Source organism: Octopus bimaculoides, chromosome 2 (genome assembly GCF_046866305.1).
Source record: "Octopus bimaculoides isolate indiv1 chromosome 2, ASM4686630v1, whole genome shotgun sequence".
Taxonomy (NCBI): Eukaryota; Metazoa; Mollusca; class Cephalopoda; order Octopoda; family Octopodidae; genus Octopus; species Octopus bimaculoides.
The window spans coordinates 44442638-44450137 of NC_142929.1; positions in this window are offsets into that span (position 1 = coordinate 44442638).

A 7500-nucleotide genomic window follows, 5' to 3' on the forward strand; every position below is an offset into this window, starting at 1 on the left:
AGAGCTTTTTTTGAGATACCGTCCCATTATGCTTTATTAAGCTGTTACTGTTGAGCCCCAATTCAATACCTAATCAAGCAAGCCAGTGATAAAAGTTATTCCATCGATGAACACCTTACATTTTCTCAAGCATTGCTTATCCTGCACTACGTTATACGCCTTGTTTTTTTTTTTTTATCCCTTTTAAAACTAACCCGCCCGAGAAACCCCTAGTTCTATGGTATAAACTTCTTGTGTATAAACTTCTTGTTTTAAATGTGATGAAAATTTTAAAGATACTATCAAAATTTCATGCTAATTTATGCTCCAAACCAGCTTAATTTTTATTTTTAATTTTGGCACAAGGCCAGTCATATTCAGTATGTGAGACAAATCGACTCCAGTACATGACTGGTAACTGTTATAAAGTAAGACGAATAATGATATTGTTATTTCTTTACTGCCCACAAGGGCTACACACAAAGGAGACAAACAAGGATAGACAAACGGATTAAGTCGATTATATCGACCCCAGTGCGTAACTGGTACTTATTTAATCGACCCCGAAAGGATGAAAGGCAAAGTCGACCTCGACGGAATTTGAACTCAGAACGTAGCGGCAGACGAAATACCGCTAAGCATTTTGCCCGGCGTGCTAACGTTTCTTATTTCTTTATTGCCCACAAGGGGCTAAACATAGAGGGGACAAACAAGGACAGACAAAGGGATTAACGTTTCTGCCAGCTCGCCGCCTTAATAAAAGCAGTTATACTTCGGCAATACATATACTAAAATTGGAACGATATTTCAATAGAAACACGGCAACAATAGGATTGATAACATAACGTGTGATATGAAGGCGGTAAGCTAGCAGAATTATTACCACGACGGGTAAAACGCTTTGCGGCATTACACCCGTCTTTATGTTCTGAGTTCAAATTCCGCCAAGGTTGACTCTATCTTTCGGAGTCGATAAAATTAAGCACTGGTTAAGTACTGGAGTCCATACAATCCACTTATTCCCCTTCCCCTGAAATTCCTGACCTTGAGCCAAAATTTTAAACCAATTATAGCGTGTTATACGAGTGAAATTTTCAACAAGTTTAGTTTCTATTTTGAAGCTCCATCGTTGGTTGAATGTTTGCTACGCAAATCAAGCAGGGACCAAATAGGAATTATTTCCTTTCGGTGTTGTAGGTTAGGTATTCAAACGAAGCTAAGTTATGCGAAAGAAGTACAATAAATAAATCAAAATCAGACAGATTAAATTTTTCTTAAGTCCACATTTATTGCATTTTTTTTAACGCAATAGGTTTTAACCTTAATCCAGAGAGAAAGAAAGAAAAGAGAGAGAGAGGGATGGCGTTGCTGTATTAGCTAAATGTTATTTGAAAATTAAGTTTCATCTTACCACTAGTTTCGTGTTTAGTTGGTATCTATTACTGTATTAGTGCGGATAGATTATCCATTCTAATTAAAGTGGAAAGGTTTTGAAACTTGTGGTATTTCTTAATATCGGTAAGGATTTAAATAAATCTAAATTCAGTTTATCTACATGGTAACACATATATGCATATATACATGCATATATACATACACGCATGCATGTATGCATTTATGTATGTATGAATGCATGCATGCATTCATACATGTATGTATGTATGTATCGCCTGTGCCATCATCAAGCAAAGTTTTCGCCCGACGATCGCGCTGTCGAGAAACTCGACTCGCAAAACTCTCAGCTTCTTTATATCCTCTACAACATGTATTGACCATTCGTTTCTCATTCGTTCAATATTAATTAACGTGCGTATATATATATATATTACAGACAAGAAAGCAAGAAAGTAAATTTCAAATGCAATAAAGCTGTGAGGACAGCAGAGAAAGCTTACGTTCGAAATTTACTTTCATGTCTGTAAATATTATGTGCGAGTGTGTGTGTGAGTGTGTGTGTGTGTGTGTGTGTGTGTGTGTGTGTGCGTGTACGTGCGTGTGTGTGTATGTGTGAGTGTATGTGTGTGTGTGTAAAGTTTATGTTTATTACCTTCTTACCACGTGACCACATATTACGAGTCTCCTTTGAGGAGACGAGAGTCATTATATCTGGACACATTGGAATAAAAGCAACCAAACATCTCTCAAATTATGTGGCTACCGACATTGAACAGAAATGAAGCACATAAATACATCTATGCATCCATCCATCCATCCATCCATCCATCCGTACATACATACATACATACATACATTCATACGTATATACATACATACATGCATACATACTTACATACATACATACATGCGTACGCACGTATGTACTTACCTACCTACCTACCTACCTACCTACCTACCTACCTACCTACCTACATACATACATACATATATACATACCAGGCACAGGAGTGGCTGTGTGGTAAGTAGCTTCCTTACCAGCCACATGGTTCCGGGTTCAGTCCCAGTGCGTAGCTCCATGGGCAAGTGTCTTCTACTATAGCCTCGGGCCGTACAAAGCCTTGTAAGTGGATTTGGTAGACGGAAACTAAAAGAAGCCCATCGTATATATATATATGACCAGATAACTGAAGAGATCGCGGCGTGAGTTTCCGCTCCGGCATCTGAAACTCGGAGTTTTATCAAGGCTACCGAATAATTGTCACATATTTTTACAGATATATATATATATATATATATACATATATATATATATATATGTGTGTGTGTGTGTGTGTGTGTGTGTGTGTGTGTGTGTGTGTGTGTGTGTGTGTGCGTTCCCCCCAACATCGCTTGACAACCGATGTTGGTGTGTTTACGTCCCCGTAACTTAGCGGTTCGGCAAGAGAGACCGATAGAATAAGTCCTGGGGTCGATTTGCTCGACTAAAGGCGGTGCTCCAGCACGGCCGCAGTCAAATGACTGAAACAAATAACAAAAGATAAAAGACAATAAAGATACATACCAGTTACGCTTTGGCGTCGTTGTAATCGACTTAATCCCTTTGTCTGTCCTTGTTTGTACCCTCTATATTTAGCCCCTTGTGGGCAATAAAGAAATAAGAAATGCTTATATAAGTTGAAAAAAAAAAAAAAAAATAATGATAAAATCAAAAATCTCCACACCAATAATCTTTCCTTCTTACCTGTTCCACACAAACAGTGTTAAAAATATGGACGAAAACGTATTGTGCAAAGATAACATTACTAAACAATATTATCCCAGATTTGAAAAATATGGCAGTCGAAGCTTTCTTCTTTCATAAAGGCAATACCTCACAATCCTTGTGCATTACTAGTGCGGATATAAACATTCAGGGTTTTTTATTGGTCTATAAAGTAAGTTCTCTGTATTTCCTTCTCCTTTGAAGTAAAAGTAAAGGTTACCTTTCCGAGTCATGCCGACTCGTAAGGGCTGGTTTCCGGGTTTCCATGATGTATAAACTCTCCATTTGGTTGGGACGCTGGTCCATCGCAGGATGACTCAATTTTGCGCGCTGAGTGAACTGGAGCAACGGGAAATATAGTGTTTTGCTCAAGAACACAACGCATCGCCCGGTCCAGTAATCGAAACCACAATCTGAGGATCATGAATCCAACATCCTAACAACCAAGCTTCGCGCCTCCACCCTTCTTCTTCTTTAGATTATCAAGAAGGCGATTCAAGATCACCATGATGATGCATACACTTGGCTTCTCATGAGGGAGCAGAACATCTCATGATGTGAACAGATCAAAAATGAAATCTACGAACACATTCCACCAAGCTCTACTATTGTTGCTCAACGCAGAGGAGGCTCGACAGATGACTGTTAGGGACTGAATGATAAATTATATTATATGCTATATTTTCTAGAGCTTTTCTTTCTAATACATACCAAGGCTATTCAACTTATTGGGCAGTGTGACAGATGAATTCAGGACTTATAAAAGCTGATACACGCGGTATGAGGAAAAGTGTTTCTCTCGTAGCTGCTTGAAGAAGATAGTTTTTAGGACAGATATACATACATTTATACACACGCACGCACGCACACACGCACACACACATAATATATATATATATATATATAAATACATATATAGAAGTACGTATATGTATATATACATGTGCATACATACTTTACATATATATATATATATATATATATATATATATATATATATATATATATATAACTTAGATAAAACTTAGATATGTTTCGACCAAAGATTGGTCCAGGCTATGTCTAACTTAATAGCACCACCTGATAGGATTATCTAAATCCTTTTTACAATCAGGTTTTGTTTATCGTCCATTCAAGTAGTGAGTTCTTATTGAGTGAGTTGTATCCAGGTATGGGTGGCTTGTCTGGTATTCCTTGAAGAAAGCTGTCTAGACTCCGTTTAAAGCTGATAGGATCCTTTTCCTCATTTATCTGTTTCGGGACAATGTTAAACAGGGTAGGGCCTGTTGAGGAAAAGAAATTATGCCGCAGTGTACCAATATGTTGTGACCCTGAATTGTATATATTATATATATTATATCATATCATATATTTCGACTCTGTCCGGTGATTCCTTCGATTTGATCAAATATTCTTCATAAGACACATATAACTTGCCATCGTAGAAACATGTGCAACGGATTTAACACAGGAATACCAAATTTATACTTCATGTTTTTCTTTCATAACAGATGTGCTCCTTATATTACGTAATAACCTTATACTTGGTAGCACAGAACCGTATCGGATCACACAGCTAAGAATAACTAACGTGAATAGTATGGAGAGCCGCAATCAAACGGTAAATTTCCCGATGCACCTAGCGCATCCATTTCCTATAATACATACATACATACATACATACATACATACATACATACATACATACATACGTACGTACGTACGTAAAGGCAGTGAGCTGGTAGAAACGTTAGCACCCCCGGGCGAAATGCTTAGCGGTATTTCGTCTGTCGCTACGTTCTGAGCTCAAATTCCGCTGAGGTCGTCTTTGACTTCCATCCTTTAGGGATCGATAAATTTTGCGTACTAGGGTCGATCTAATAAACTGGTCCCCTCCCAAAAACTTTCGAGCTTTATGCCTAGAGTAGAAAAGAATACATACATACATACATACACACACACACACACACACACACACATATATATATATATATATTAAAAATGGGAAAGTCCGGTTTATGGGATTACCTTAAGTTTCCCGTCCATTGAGGGTTTCGCTTTATGGCGTACGTCATATCCCAAAAACCTATTGGCCCATGACCTCTTTAAAATATTTTAAAGAGTTCAATGGACCAACAGGTTTTGGAGATCTGGCGATACGCCATAAAGCTAAACCCTTCATGGACAGGAAACTTAAGGTAATCCCATAAGCCGGGCTTTCCCCATTTTTAATATATACTGCTCTACATCTTGGAGTGTGCTTCTTTGTTATCTCCCCCTTTTCTTAGCTCTCTTGTGTATAATTTCCAACTTCCGGTCAGCCATTACTATGATTGACCGTTGACTGAACACTATTCAATTTTTTTTCTCCGTGTTTTTTCTCCTTGTCTCCGTATTCTTTCTGTTGAAGAGCGTAGCTCGAAACGTCAAAGACTTTCCGTATTCCCGAGCGTCATACTAATACACCCTTTGTTGTTTACACCACCTGTCCTCGTCTGTTGTTGTTTTTTCGTACATTCTCCCATATATATATATATATATATATATATATATACTATTCAGATTCTGTCAACTGAAATAGTAGTAGAATCAGTGGAAATGTTTTGTTCCTTGGATTTTAAACTATGTTTATTCATTTGGAATCTCCTGGATTGTAAGGTTCATGTATTCATCTGAGGAAAACGGTTTCTTTATAATGATATAAAGTACTCATAAATTAATTAAAGGAGTCGTTAGAGACGACCGTAATGAATTGACACCGGTCCTTCAATTTTTATCTATATATATTTCATCTACTTATCTCGGAACATGCCCTTCGCAAATCCTGAAGTATATTATGGACTAAAGTCTCTGCATGCACTACAGGAATATCATTCTGTCAGTACTTCTATACCAAAGTTAACATTTATATAATATTGTTGTGTGTATATTATTCCGACTTAACTAGGTGCCTCAACTAGTTAAGTACCTAACTTAATTGACTCTTATGTATATATATATATATATATATATATATATATATATATATATATATATATATATATATATATATATATATATATATATATATATATATGTATGTATATATATATATATATACATATATATATATATATATATATATATATATATATATATATATATATATATTATGCAGAATGGGACAAGAACGCAAAACATCAAGACAGTTAGGTGATACAAGAAAGGGACAAAACATTCAGATAGACGATACAAAGAAAACACGGACTGGTCATTCGGAGTTTTCTCTCTTCAGTCGAGATCCAGATTATCTTTGCAATTTCGGCTGGTTGTTTTCGATATTGCTCCAATCTGGCCAGCCCCAAGGAAAAACTAAGCTAAGATCATTAGATTCCTCGGAAGAAAGCAGCGAATGTATACAAAAACAAGACGGAAGAAAAAACGAACAATGTTACACAAATACAGTAGTACAAATACAATAGGAATAATAACAGGACAAACCAACAAATGTCTTTCGACTAAGGACGAATAAAATTAAGCTGGCGTATATGGAAATATATATCTATATATATATATATATTCAAATATGAAATAGAAGCAGCACTAGTGCAATAGACATTATCGACCAAACATAATATATATGCCTTGTGTGTTTCCTGGTAGGCTGCGAAATGGCGTGGTGGAGATGACTCCCTCAAACGTCGGGTGTTAAAACACCGGGAAGCCATGGACGGGCGGGACAATTCACCCCGAATCCCATTCAGGAGTGATAGATATCGATGTTTCGCCATTTTTGCGGCTTATCAAAACACGTACCCACGACTTATATATATGTAGTGTAAATGCTATGTACTTCTATGTACGACAATGCATACGTTAAGAATAAATTCAAGTGTGAAATGGAAGTAGCGTTATACAAAGCATATACGTTGAGCATGTGTAGTCCATAGTATGTGTGTGTGTGTGTGTGTGTGTGTGTGTGTGCGTGTGTGTGTGTGTGTGTGTGTGTGTGTGTGTGTGTATACAAATATAAGGTGATGGAGAGTGGGTGTCAGCTGTCCTTTAGATATGAATTACCCTTTCAATATCGAAGGGAAAGAGACTCACAACGGACAGCCGTTTCGATACTTGCAAATTCCCTACGGAGATTATAAATGCACATATGTTTCTATAATTATTGGTGCGTTTGGCTGCTAATTAATTGGTTTCTGAGACAAAGAAATCTGTAAGCAGGATAGTAAAAACATCCAAGTCTTTTCTATTGTTCAGCATTGAACCTTTCACCGTTGCTGCTAAACAAATTTTAGCGATGGAACTCTCATTTTTAGAAACTGGTTCTTTTTTTATACGTATATTTCAAATAATTAAAACAGATAACGTAC